The 14,788-nt window shown below is 39.2% G+C and overlaps 1 protein-coding gene across 6 annotated transcripts in view; it reads left to right on the top strand.

Annotated features, from left to right (window-relative positions):
- Positions 1-12,900, top strand: part of Cdk14 (cyclin dependent kinase 14) — a 567,752-nt gene extending 554,852 nt beyond the window's left edge. For all 6 annotated transcript variants that reach the window (XM_063243002.1, XM_063243021.1, XM_063243042.1 and 3 more), the window contains one exon: positions 9,555-12,900. The gene's annotated coding sequence lies outside the window, so the exon portion shown is untranslated. The remainder of the gene's footprint in view (positions 1-9,554) is intronic.
- Positions 12,901-14,788: the final 1,888 nt, after the last annotated feature.

The following is a 14,788-nucleotide window of genomic DNA, read 5'->3' as shown; positions in this document are numbered from 1 at the left end:
AGTTTAAAACCCTGGATCCTGTACCCTAGGAATGCTTTCAGTCTGGAAAAACTTGACTGTTCATTACCTTGGTACCTATAAAGGTCATGGATCCTATTGCACTGTGGGTATTTAAACCTGCAATAGATTTCCTTCTACTAGTTTTCCAAGGTACATAGTCAATGACTGAAAGGATTACAACTTACAAAGAATGCAGTTTATAAGAGTTATTGTCTTCTAAAAGTCAAAGCTCTTGGAGAGAGAAAAAGTAAAGTAAAAATTACTGCAATATGCATCAGTTTCCCAGGATGAATATAATTATGTATCAAAAACATATACTAATAAAAAAGTCATGGTCCCTATTTTTAGTCATTTTCATTAGAATAAATAGAAGAGAAGGAATTGCCACATAAGCACAAAAGGCTAGCATTTATTTCTCATGATGATACATGTGTTCTGTAATTACATCTTATAGAATTCCCCTGGATATTGTAGAACTGTAGTAACTGATGAAGAGATAACTAATACCAAAATACTTCAAAATAATCAACTGTTATTTTGTGGGCTCTACATATCAAAGGACTTTACATGTAGGTCGTCTGAGCATTTGGTGATTTGTCTTTGATGGAATTGTCCTTTGACATTCTTGTGAAATAGCTAATTCATGGGGAGCTTAGCTGCCTGTCCAGCATCCCTAGCCTTTATCATGGACTTAATAGACATACCTAACTGTCCACAGATATTTCCAGATGCTAAATACTGTCCACAGTGTCACTTTGTGAAAGTGTGATAATGTGTTCTCACAAGAATAGACTTTTCTGCTATCTTGTAATATCCATGTTCCTACCTCTGATGTACCATAAAAATTGCAGAGCTTATGGGAAAAAAGCAGTAAGGACCAGATCATTCTGAATGTATTCAACTTGATAGCACAGCAAACAAACTCACAAAAACATTAATACATATTCTATACTGAAACACTTTATAGGTAAAAGAAGCTTGATATAAATGTCGAAGCTACTGAATTTTGGGTGAAAAGCCAAAGTGCTTCATGACCCAGGAGTACTGCACAAGAAATAGTTCATTCGAAGGCAGAGCTAGTGACCAAACAAGCAGAAAAGAAGCACAGGAGGGCTGGGGAGTGTGTGCAATACCATATGCCTCTTCAGTCGGCATGCATCTGTGTGTATCTGGCATGTGGTTGGCTGCTGTTACTGGTTACCCCAAAACTTCAGCATCAAGCTGGGAATTGAGCTCTGTGGCACAGGGCCTTCCTGGCAAACATGAGGTCCACAGTTCAATTGCCAGTGCCCCCAACCTCAAAAAAAATCTTTTTAGCATCAAAAGAAAAAAACTTCTTTGAATCAATATGACTTCTGGTTCACACTGACATTATCCTCTATTAACCAATTAGGCATTATCTCATGCTACAGAAATTAGTGCATTAGCTTTGCGAGTTTCTGATTAGGTAATTCACAAGAAAACAAGTTCAATACTATATGCGATTATATATATTGAATTCAAAATCCTCAACATGAAAACTTAATGTGCTTCAACACTGAAAAATCATGGAAAAAATTTGGAAAAAAAAAGAATTTCCCCAATATAGTCACATACCCTCTCAAATCTTTTAATTGAAGTAAAGCATTAACCTACATGTTTTTTTGACTTCTAAATATTTAAAAGTGGTTTTATGAGATGTGTGCGTGTGTGTTTTTTAAGTTGTAGTGAAATGCACACACTATTTAGTTACATGACTTTGTATTTATTTAAATATAGTTTAGTAAGACTGTAGCATAAAAGTAGGTGGAAGGGTCAGAATCTTTTTTAATTAACTTAGAGTCATGTGGAGCCACGTGATTGTAAAGATACACTGAGCAAATGAAGCTTCGAATAATACAAAATCTGGGCAAATAGTACGAATCTTCACCTTTGGTGAAGGCTCTTCTGTTAACTTGGTAATTAAAACAATTTAGTGAGCTATTTCAAGTTTCACATTTTTATACATATTCTTGTATATTTATTTAATCATTTTAAGGCTTATATGTTATTAAAACTTGTTACCTATTTTAAGCCCCCAAATTTTATAAATATGTTATGTTTATTTTGTACATCTAAAGATATATTCAATATATGTGTATTATAATTTTTAGCAAAAATCGTGTGCATGTTTTTTAAACAGTAATTAAATGTGTCTCAGCCGCTGTGAGAAGACCTGCATCAGGAATTGCCCAGCACTCTTTCAGTGCTCACTGAGGCAGGAAGTAGTCCCCAAACTGCCAGCCTTTTGTCCATATGTCTCTAAAATATGGCCAGTGTTGCCCATTTACATAAATCTGATTTAATAAACAGTCACACCATTAAAATACAGTATTCTTTTCAGTCAGGGCTAATTACACATCATATAATGCCTGCTCTTTAATGAGGATTTCAATAAATGTTCGTTGATAATGATGATTATTAAAATGATATGTTAAGTCCATCTCCTCCTGTGAGTAACGCTTTGTTTTGAAATGTTAGACTTACAGCTTTGCCGGCAAAATTTTAATTAAAATAACCACTTTGGCATGAAGCTTAAAATGTGCAAAGTTGCTGCAATTAGTGCATTGTGCATCCATATGGATGTTACCAAACAGCTTTCAACTTAACGGATTTGGGCTGTTTTGAATGATGGACCTTCTGTTAAGCTTAAAACAAAGCCTATCTTTGCATTCATTTTAATTAACATTATCTTGTCTGCTAGTCTCAAAGATGTATTCTTTTCTGGAATGATTATGATTATGATCAGAAATAAGTTTAAAAAGTAGTTTTAACTAGTTTTCTACTTCCACCTGTTTCATACCAACCCAACCCCCATACACACAGCTTTAGTGCAGTGCTTAAGCAGCTGGAAAGTGCAGATCTTGGATATTCTGAAAGAAAACTTGTATGTCTAGCTAGACCATAACATGGTTAATCTCACTCAAAAAAAAATAGTAAGTTATAAACTGTCCCCAGGTTTTCTGGATTCAGTATGAAATCTAAAACATAACCATTTTGAGTCCAACATTGATATAAAATCTACAGTATAAGAGTTAATAATGTGTTGTATGTGGTTAAAGGATGATATGTAGGTGGACACGTGTGTCTGTGTGGATATATGTGAGTATATATATATATATATATATATATAGTCATACATGTGTATGCGTGCTTAATTTGTGCTTGCTTAGGTGCTTAGGGATTAACAACTTATGTGTGGAGTTAATTTTCTACAATAGCAAACTGTACTTGAGGATTAATTACTACAAAGATTTATTTTGTTTGTTCGTCTTAGTATTTTAACCAAAACAACTCAAAGTGGCAGACCTTTATAGGGCAGTTTGTCTTTCTGAATACTTTTCACATGAAACCTTGTTAAAAGGTTAACTTAAGCAAAAGGATGCCGTGTGGACTTTGGTCTCCGTAAAATCAGAAAAGGTGACTCTCCACGTTATCGTTAGAAAGAAATGTACTCTGTCACTGGAATGTGTAGCCTGGCCAGATGCCTAATTGTGTTCAGTTTTGAATGCTGTGTGAAAAACAAAAGGAGAAAATTATTTTTTTTAATTCTTCATTGAATTCTTAAGAGTAGGTAGGGTAAATATGAGCAATTACAAAGCAGAATTGTAATTTACCAGAACATATGGTTAAACTAATGCATCCAGCATGTGGGCAGACAGGCATAAAATGAGTGAGTCCACTGGAGAGCCCACCCTGGAAAGCCCTCTTTGGTTTGCTTTTCTCTTATTTCAGCATTATGGAAATCTATTCCCTATTTCCTCTAGATTTGGCACAAAGCCACCCCAATTTTTCCATATTATTTGGATTATTTAATTTTGTTTTCTTTTTTAAAGCGTGTAATTAATTTCGTCCCCATCTTTAAATGCCTCTGTGTACCAGTATTGTGGGTTCTACATTTGACAAGGAAATTGGAATTAGTTTTAATCTAGGTTAGAAACAAATACAGCTAAACTTGGTCAAGTGGTATTATTTTTTCCTCGAAAAAAATCTAATTGTCCTATATTTACTGCTGTGAGGGAGCTTCCCTTCTGTCAAATTTCAGTGTTTTTCACTTCTCTGTTAGGCAGAGACTTCTTTACAAAGCAGTCTCTGAAATAGAAATGAGCGGATTACCCTGCAGCCTCACATACATCCTGGAGAATATCCTGCTCACAATTTAAGTGATGAAAAGAAAACCTACAGTTGTTTTAATTTGGAACCAAAATAATCACTTCTCTCCAGTGAAGCTTGGCGGGGATGGGGGTGGGGGTGCCAGAGTCTTCCTGTAGTAAAAAAAAAAAGAATACTTTGAGGAGGGGTAATGAACAGAAAAAAACAAACACAGAAACACAGAACCTTCAGGAGGGTAAACAGGGCAGTGTGAAACACAGACCATCTAATCACACCAGAACACCCTGAGCTGGGTCCTGGGGCGGGTTGCCCCTCCTTCCGGCATGTAAACCGTATGCGTGTGTGTAGGGGTGTGTGCACACACAAAGATTTATCAGGGAGCACAGAGGGAATTAGAAAGTGACTGGCCTGATTTTAATTTGGTCTGTTTGCTTACATTTAGCACTTAAGGGCTGTACATTCAGTTTTCTCAAAAGAATGATGAAGCACTCCTTGCTTATGCCTCGCATCAGAAATGCATGAAGTGCGCTGCAGAGATAATACATTTTCCCCAAAGGCTTTGGCTGAGCAAATTAGGTGTCAATGGGGTGCCTGCGCAGGCAGTACTCTCTCTAATTAGTCTCTTGAGCCTAGTTGGTGGCGGGTATGAGATGATCTAATCAATTGGTCTGTGTCTGATGGTTCGTGTAAAAATCCTACCAGGCAGACTGTCTCCCACAGGTCACCCACCTGCACAGCAGGACTGCTCATTTTCATTTTTCATCTCCTCCATCACATGATGCTGACAGTTGGTTTTAAGAAAATTGAATCCAAAAAATATCTAGTTCATAGGGCACATGGGTCAGAAAAAAGTTGCATTATGGGTACCAGCACTCCAATTAATTAATATTTATAGCTGCAAAGCTCTATGTAGATATTTTTGAATAAGGATTTTATCAATTGAAGCCAATTTCTTGTTTAAAACAATTCATTTCTAGAGAAAGAGCATTGTAAAAGCTGAAAGCGAGATAAAATGGCATCTTTTAATCTTCTGATTTATACACCTGTAAGCAGATGTGCACATTGTTGAGCTTATAACTCTTAAGTCACTGTTCATTTGTAATGTACATGTAGTATATTTCATCTGTCAAATGTACAGGAAGGATTTACACCATACCATATTTTACTTCCCTATGATCTTCTTTCCTTCTACCTAAGCCCCACCCTTCAAACGAATGATTATATGTAGATTTTTAATTCTTTTCTAGCAATAAACTAACCTACCTTATATGTATGCTCTTGTTAAAAATCAAAACTGTGGCTCTCAGGGTGGGAGAAGGGATGTCCCTTGCTCTGGTGAATAGCAGCAGACAAGGTGGGGCTCCACGTGGGCTTTTCAAAGAAATGGACCTCTTACTGTCATTGGCATGTCCCGTCTTTTCTTTTTTATTGGCTTATTCCACTGACTTTCAGAATCCAAACCTAAACAATGAACTTATCATAATCACTGTTTTCACCATTTATTATCCAATTACTGCCTTTATGCATTATCCTTTATTATCCAATTATGCTTGCACCCTAGGTTGGGTACATATGATTGATTCTCCTAGAGATTACACTCAGAATCAGTGCGAAGGAAGGGTAAACACATGTCAGTGGCTAAAAAGTCTGAGGTGAACCCAGTGGGATTGTGACAAGCTGCTGACTGTGGTGACATGGGTTTATTGTTATATGAAATCAAATATATTCAAAATCAAATCTTGCTTTTCAGTTAGAATATCAGGAATAGTAAAAGCTTATTTTGATCTGCAGAAAGAAGTTAATGTTGCCCATTGTTTGACGTGGGTGATTCTATCTGTGGATGTCCTGTCCTCAGAACAGTATCCTTGCTGAAGTAGCAGCTTTGTGCCGGCCGTTTTAGCAACAAGTCAGAGAACAGGCACAGGGTTTGCCCTCAGTCTATGTGCCATGAGGGAACTCGATACCTGAGATTGTTTCCATCCTCAGATTTTCAGATCCTGCCTTTCCCTTTTCTTGTTGGTTCAAGAATTACTGATTGCTTGAAGCCAACCTGAACTATCCTCCAGGGGACACACTGGGCAATAAAAACAAGCTTAATATAGAATATAATAATGCCACCTGCACCCTGACTTGCTTCCCGAGAGGAAGTGGCTCAGGAAGACTAAATATAAAGTCCCTAGTTCAGGAGGTCACCTTGGGTGCCAGATCTCCGTTCTGTTGACTCAAGTGGTGCGGGAAGGAGAGCCAAGCAAGGACTGTATCATTTGCACTTAGTTATAGGAGCTCCATGCCTAGGCGAGTAGATGCCAAGGAAACCCCACAGCACCCTTGTCTGTGCTGCCCAGGTCTCCTGGCAGAGCCAGAAACTTAGTTTTTGTTTAAGCTACAGGGGTAAAAAGGACATTTTTATGGTCTAGTTAATAAAAATCCCAGAATAGGACTGTGGACAAGTGCGATTGAAATACTGTGGGGACAAGCATTTCTGTGTGTCATCCACCCATACCCAGGCCTCCCTCAGAAACCTGGGAGGACTTTTGTCTACACTTTTCCCAATTACTGAAGACAGAGGACTATCAATAATAGGAATTATCTCTACCTCTTAACATGCACAAAAAATTAACTAAAAAAGGACCAAACATCTAAATGTAAAGGTAAAAACTATAAAATTCATAGAAGAAAATATAAATCTTTATAACCTTGGATTTCACAATGGATTTATAGGTGTAACACCAGAAATAAAAATGACAAAAGAAAAAATACAAATTATACTTCATTTAATTTAAAACTTGTATGTATCAAAAGACACACACACAGCAGAATGAAAAGTCCATCCATGGAATAAGAGAAAATTTTGCCCATCATGTATCTAAGAATAGGGATTAATCTCCAGAACATGCAAAGAACTACAACTACACAATGAAAAGACAACATAATTTTGAAATACTTTTTCAGAAATTCGTATGGCAAATGAACATATTGAAAAAATGTGCAGCATCACTAATCATAGGGAAGTGCAAACCCATGCAAATGAAATGCAAGCCACTTCCCCACAGTACCATGAGTATAATTTAAAAACAAGCAGGAGGAAAAAGTAAAACAGCAGGTGATGGCAAGGATGTGGAACCCTTCTACCCTGCTGGCAGGAATATAAAATAGTGCAGCCACAGTAGACAACAGTGACTCAAAAAGTCAAATACAGAATTTCCTCGTGGGCCAGAAACCCCACTCCTACATACATAGCCAAAAGAATTAGAAGCACATATTCAGTGAAAGACTTGTACATGAATGTTTACTGCAGCACTACTCCCAGTACTAAAGGTGACACAGCCCAAGTGCTCATCAACTGATGAATGGATAAACAAAATACAATATTCTTCCATATACAATAATGAAGTGCTGATATGTACAACAATACGCATGAACTTCAAAAACATATGCTAAGTGAAAGCAGCCAGACACAACAGGTCACGTACAGCATGACTCCATTCATATGAAACGTCCAGAGTAGGTAAATCCACAGAAACAGAAAGATCGAGAATGGTTGCCCAGAGATGACACAAGGGGAGAATGGAGAATGACAGCCTACAGGATGGAGTCTCCTTAGAGGACGATGAAAATGCTTTGGAAATAAGAGACAGTGGCTGTACAACATTATGAAATGCACTAAATTAAACTCTTTGTAATTATTAATTTCATGTTATATGAATTTCACCTCAATTTAAAAGAGCAAGAGGAAGGTGAACATTCTGAAACAATATCATAGCAAGTGGAAGAGATGACCGGAGGGTAGGGATGGTGCTATTTTTACACTTTTTAAATGTACCTGATATGATAAAAAAAAAATAGTGAATGTTAAAAGTTTTAAAAATGTATTACAGTAAAAGACACATCGTCATTAATCTCCCTCAGGATACTACCCTCCTATCACCCACACTTATTCCATAATTCTTGTCACATTCTGAGACTCTTCTGGACTTCCACTCCTGTCTTTTGCTGCACAGTCATGGCTACATTAATGACCTGAATTAATTCAAAGCATTTACCATTTATGCCATTTTGGGTTTGGAGGAGAGGCTGAAGTTGCCCAGCTGTGCTGAATAAGGTGGATGAGGATGCCATGCCTCAGTGTCTTAACAAGCCAGCCTTCCCACTGGATGGCCGTTGGTGGCTACAATCACTGTACTTTTTTTTTTTTTTTTAATCACAACTTGTAGAGACCCTCCTGAAAGACGACTTTAAGAACTTCTTCAGAAAATGGCAGGAACTGTGTGATAAGTGTGCTCAACCTAAGGGGGAAGACATTGAGGGAAACACACGACAGTGTGTCTTTGACTGTAACAATTTTTTTAATGTAAGCATTCACTATATATTTTGACCACTCCTTGTTTATAAGAGTGGAGCTTTTCGTTCTCTTGGTCGAAGTTTTGCCAGGTCACTGCCCTGTAGGTTGACGTGCTTGATACTACAGCCTGTGGGAAATAACTGTACTGAGAAATCTCCAAAAACAAAAAGGTCCACACCTGTATCACACTCTATCCAAGGTTTCTTCTGTGTCAGAAGGATGACAGTATGGTCCTATAGAGGCAGACAAGCAGGCCTGACCATGCTTTAATGACTAGGAACAAGCTTCTAAACTTAGCTGATGAGTGGATTCCAGGATGTGTGGCATTGATGGATAAACTCCTTCAGCTTTGGAACTCAGACCTAGAAGTTCCACACTTTACTTGGCCAGACGTCACTTTCCCATCCCAGAGGTTCAGGGAAGATACTTAAGGACTATGAAGAAAAGGAGAGACATGCAGAGGAAACATTCCATCTTTCTGCCCCAATCATCCACCTATAAGTGGTTACCAGATTTTAGGTAGACATCATTAGAAGTGTGCAATCCTGCACAGGATGTGGGGAAGAGTCTGCCAGTTCAGGTGACGCTGGCCAATTTTTATTCTGTGGAGACTAAAATAACTGGCAGTAAGAATCAAGGTATTATGGACAGCTGTTCTTCTAAAACACATTTGTAATCCATTTTTTTGTTTCATATACATAAAAAGTGAATACAGCAATACATCCTTTTATTGGTGTGTCTGAAGCTACAGGCACTTAAGATGAGTAGTACTACTAATGACTTGAGGAAGAAAATTTGCTGAGTTTCTTTTTCTCTAAATAATCCAGGAGGAAGTGAGACCATTTGAACTCATGGACTTAAATATTTTAAAGGAAGAAATTAGGAAATTGGCTTATCTTATGGTAAAGATCATTTTGGTTACCAGAACTCTTCTACCTTGAATAGCTGTGTTTGGAGTGGTGTGGAGAACACCAGTGAGCTCACGTCGGCCTGACCAATTTTGATGTCTAATGTAATTCAGGGAAATGGATTGGTGTAAATTTTTTTCACATATAACAATTTTCTCTTTTCCTCCTTCCAGGATCAAGTTGTCATCATTCTGAGAAGGAAAAAAAATTAATGAAGTGGCCAATAATGCAGAGGGAATCGTGGATCAGTTTCCTCCGCTCCCTGTGGTGGATTTCACTTACAAGAAAATTGAAGCTGGCAAGACCCTGTTTTCTCTGCAATTTATTTAAAACCTTGCACGCATTTGGATACCTTGTGATTTCCAAGAACTATGTGAAGATTAAGCTTTGCTTACTGATACATGGCATGTATTCTTTTCAGTCTTTTGTGTTTGATTTTGTTTGATTTCCCTCTGCAGCGCAGCGTCTCTGTAAAGGTTTTAATGCTTTCACCAGCCATGTCTTAAATACATTAAGACAACACATTTGGTGTTCACACTTCTTCGGTAATGTCTCTACTTGAAAGCCACACAGCAGCATAAAACAATGTGTGTTTTCTTTGAGAGCAGGGCATATTTTCCAACCACTAGGAAGGATGCTTCTCACTAAAGTAAACTGCTGTTCTCTGACTGACTAGACAGCCTGGTCCCAAAGTGTGGGCCCCACCTGTCACTCACCTTTAAGGACATTTGAAAAGGTGTTGTTTTTTTTTTTTTTTTTTTTTCCCTCGGAAATCAGCACATATTTGTATAGGATATCAGGACCTGCTTACCATTTTCAAGCGACATAGCACAACTGTTTTCTGAGCAGGCTGCAAATAAAGAAACAAGTACCAAGCAGTAAGAACATGGACAGGAACTAATTGCTTGTTTTTTCAGCCTCTGGAAACTCACATAACTTTTTACTTGTAGTCTGGATCTTGTCATCATCTCTTTTTTTCTATCTACTCTGTTACATTTTGTATGTTCTAAATGGAGAAGAGTGAGGAACAGAATGTTTAAAACTTGGGGGTAAAGGATTAGATAAGCCTCAAAAGCAATCTTGGCTGCTTATTGCTTAAAAAGCAAATTACAAAGTTATTTGTACAGAATTTGAAGTTTGCTCAGTGACAGCAAAGCATCCTGGAATTATCTTTAAACAACATTCTAAGATGATTGGCAGCCACCATCGGGTACCTGGCTTCAGTCTCCTAGAATAACTGTTCAAATGCAGCTTTTGGAAACAATGCAGGAATCTTGCTTTAAAGATGCAAACAGGGGAAAAGAAAGGCCCAGTTTCCCATTTAAGACATTGAGGGACCTTGGAGAATGAAGCTGACCTAGGATACCTGGTGCTTCAGCACAGAGGGCCGCTCTTTGGTGCACGCTGGCTCCCATGGGGTGCCCTTGCTGCCTAATCCCAGAAATACTGAGGCCAAAGTGCAGTTAGGATACTTCATCTGCGGCATGAACTTTGCTAGACTTAGCTCCCTGGAATAAAAATTCTCATGATAATATCTTTGTCTACAGTGTTTTACATTTTCCTATGAGTCATAAAAGAGAGATTTCAAGCTTGGAATGTGTCATACTGTTTTATGGTGAAGACTAGAAATTATGGTCCATTTTGACAAAGGCTTTCTGAGAGCAGGGTGAAGGAAAAGCTTTTCTACAGTCAAACCCAATATACCTATAAAGTAGACCCCGAACTCCTCAGTGGTTCTGTCCCTGAAGCAGGGTTAGTGGATCATGGTAAGATCATAATCCATCCTATCCAGATCCAGCATTCACAGGAAATACCAAGCAAGGCATTACCTACTGATTGATTTTAAAGATAGAAAAGACACACAGCTAAGAATGTTTACTATTTACTCGTAGAAATACTTTTCATTCCTCTTTCATACATTCCAACCTCCTAGAAGTCTTCAGAGATATTTTGATTTGAAGTATACTTACATTATGATTTCCTAGAGTAAATATGGGGAGAATACTTTACATGTAATCAAAAGCAGCCTTCCCTGCGATTTGTTTGGAATTATTCACTTGGGAAAAAAGCAAAATTTCACTAAGTTTGAATCAAGAGCTTGATAATTAATCTTACTATTTAATAAAGTTTCTAACCTGAAATTTTGAAAATATTTAATGCTGAAAGGCTTCAGTTAGGAATGTGAGGGTGATTAGAGATCGATGCCCCATCATTGGACAACTTCTCTTAGGAAATAAAGCATAGTAGTACTCAGTGGGAAGAAGCCTGTCTTGTTACAGAAATGCCCCTCAGGAGGCTACGTGGTTTTCCTTGCCGTTCACGCAGCAAACTCAAAGTTTGGTTTGTCTCTCTTTTCCTTTCCTATTTGTAGTCACATTCTCCCTCCCCTGCTTTTTCCTCCTGCCCTCTCAGAGGGCTGTCATGAAAATCAATACAGACTGTGTTCATTAGAAGATTTATTATACTTTTGAGAGAGCACTGGAATGTTTTGGGGAGATTATTTTTATATGAAGGAATAGCTTGAATTTAGGCAGCCAGTGAGAATAGTACAAGTACTGTAGCACAGCGATTATATCCATACTACGTCTCTGCATATAGTACTCTGAAAGGAGATTTAGGACTTTTGTTTTCTTAAAGATATAGTTTGATCAACTTAAAATTACAAGATACATAGGACCTAAGACCAGTATGTTTGCAGTGCTTAGCAAAAAGTAGAGGGCATAGGGAGGAGTGGGGGCAGGAGGTGCTGCCCTACGGGATGCAAGGGTGTGAAGCCATTTCTGCTTCTAGGAACAAGGAGAAACGTTTCCAGGGGACCCGCAGGCTTGCAGAGGAAGCAGGGCCTCTTACTATCCCTTGCTCTGGTGTGTTTATGAGAGCCAGTGTAACCAGACCCTAGGTATGTGTCCATGTAAGATACTCATCTGTGACTATTACAAGATTTGTAATCTTTTGTTATATAAGAAGATGTTCAGGCTGTACATACTGGGGTAGATTATTACCTCACCTCTATACATAGGAATATGCTGCATAAGTGCGCACATCTTCCATCTCCTTTACTGGCTTGCAGGCAGAGAAAACTGTGTGTTACTGCCTTGCAATTTTCTTATGCACCAAAATAAAAAATTTTAAATCTTAAATAAGCAATTTATTATTATTCCTCTTCCCACAACAGCATATTTTAAAGGCACATACAAAATTTACAGTTTCTGTTTGGGAGTGGAAATTTTTATACCTCTCCTCTCTTCTCTCCCCTGTCTTCTCTTCTCTCTCCTCTCTCTCCCATCCAGTGCACTGATATGTGCACTTTCTAATGGGATTGGTACCTAAGAGATGTGCTAGCATCATTGAAAAGACTATTGTACTTCAAAGTGACACATAGAAAGGAGAATGGAAAAGTGTTGCATATTTGTTACCGTTTATAACTTGACTGTATTATGAAGGATGTAATGGTTTGTCAGCTGTCACTATTGTTTCCTTGTAACATGATATGGAATAAAGTATAGCAGAATCTCCATACATCTTGGTACATCTTTTTTATGAATGTCCAATAAGACCATATACCACATCACAATAACATGGTCTTAAAATGCTGATACAGCTCTTTTTAAAGAGTGAAAGAATAGACCACACATCCTTGGGAAGGAGTACCTGGAGTCTTGTAGGCCCTCCCCTTTCCTTCATTTGGTATGCTAAATTTAGGTATGTAGAGCCTTATAAAAGATATATAGAACCCTAAAATTAGGTGAGTAGCTTACCTGCCTCTGAATAGAAATCAAAGCTTCACCATATGCCTACTCTGCAGAGACTTCAACTCCCCTGAACCCTACCTCAGGGCTCCTGCAACCTGATGGGCAGGACATGTTGGGAGCCCACATTTGATGGACAGCGCCAGCTTAGCAGAGGACTCTCCCACCATCACCTTATGAGATCTGTCATACTCCCAAACAAAGCTCCATGATTCAACCTATCATGAGTAAAATTCTACCAAACACAGTCATCAACCAGTAGGTAGGGTGTTTGATGCTTTGAAAGTGCTTATAAGCTCACATTCCAGGTTAAGGAAATCCAGAAATCATTTTTTGAAAGAACAACTGGTTCTTTTTCTTGCTTTTCTCTGTAACTCTTGATTTCCCTTTGTAAACCCCTCACAAAGTAACATCCCCACAAAATTAAACAAGGGTTCTCGGCCAGTGGCTGTTCTGCTCCACAACAACCCTTGAGAGCCGCCACATCTGCAACATCCCCCAGCTTCTGCAGCACTGAGGCATCTGTGCTAAAGGCAAATGCATTTTCAAATTTGCTGTTACTGCCACTGGATTCTAAGATGGGATAGCATAGAGGGATATTGTGGCAGCCAAGACTGAGACAATATGTACACTTTTTAGTTACACAGAAGCCATAAAGTACACTCAGAATATTAGGATGATAGAATAATCGGGGAGGCATGGTGCTTCAAGAGAGTGAAATGTGTATCCCTATTTCACAGCCAAACACTGACATGCCCTCTATTGAGGTGACACCCAGCAAGCTCAGTGCCCCCTCAAGGTTTGAGCTGCACTATGTGTATTGACTTTATCATGCTAATTCTTAACAAAGAGGGTGGTGGGCAAGAGAGCTGGCATCATCTACAAGAGGCCAAAGAAATGCCTTTGAGATATGTTGGGAGCCGCCGACACCGGTCGCCTTACTTGGCGGACGTAGGGCCTGTGGGTGGGAGCGGAGCCTGAGCTAGATTGCCCCTCCCATCGAGTGAGCCAAGTTGGCGCCTGCTTCCTGCCCCCTGATTGCGCTGGCGACTTAAACAACCCGCTCTGTAAGATAGTCTGCCTAGCAACAACTGATGTTAGCCAATCAGCCCGCATCGCGCGCTTTGAACTGATTGGCTACTGTCACCCTATAAAAGTGAATGCCTCTCCCGCCACAAGAGAGAAGCACAAAGAAAGCACAGAGAGAGATAGAGAAAGTCCACCGGCGAGAAAGGGCTGGTGGCAGAGAGGAGGCCTCGCGGGGCCCACGCGGAGACAAATAAAGGCAAGGTTGCACACCGCCAGACTTTGTCGTGTGTCTTTCCTGCCGGCCAGGAGCGACCCCGACAGAGATACACTTTTAACGTTTCAAACTTGGTAGCAAAGACACCAGCCATTCTCTCATTTCTGTTATTGCCCACTGCTCCCTGTTTCTTTCCGCAAAGGCCATTCCAGAGCTGTGGGTTGGAGGATGGAGTTAGAGTCAGGAGGGCGGCATGCCTGTGGTTGCTGTTGGCCCCCAGAGTAAAGAGAAACCAGAGGGGAAGGTGTTGGAGCAACCTTGTGCCACTGGGTTAACATGTACAGTTGCTGAATAATGGCAGGCATTGTAAATCTCTGCACTGAGAACCCTATAGTGGCCCAGCAACCTGCTGCTA

Source organism: Cavia porcellus, unplaced genomic scaffold (genome assembly GCF_034190915.1).
Source record: "Cavia porcellus strain 051 isolate PalLab524CR breed Dunkin Hartley unplaced genomic scaffold, mCavPor4.1 scaffold_2, whole genome shotgun sequence".
NCBI classification, from domain to species: Eukaryota; Metazoa; Chordata; class Mammalia; order Rodentia; family Caviidae; genus Cavia; species Cavia porcellus.
This window is presented reverse-complemented; position numbering and strand designations above follow the sequence as displayed.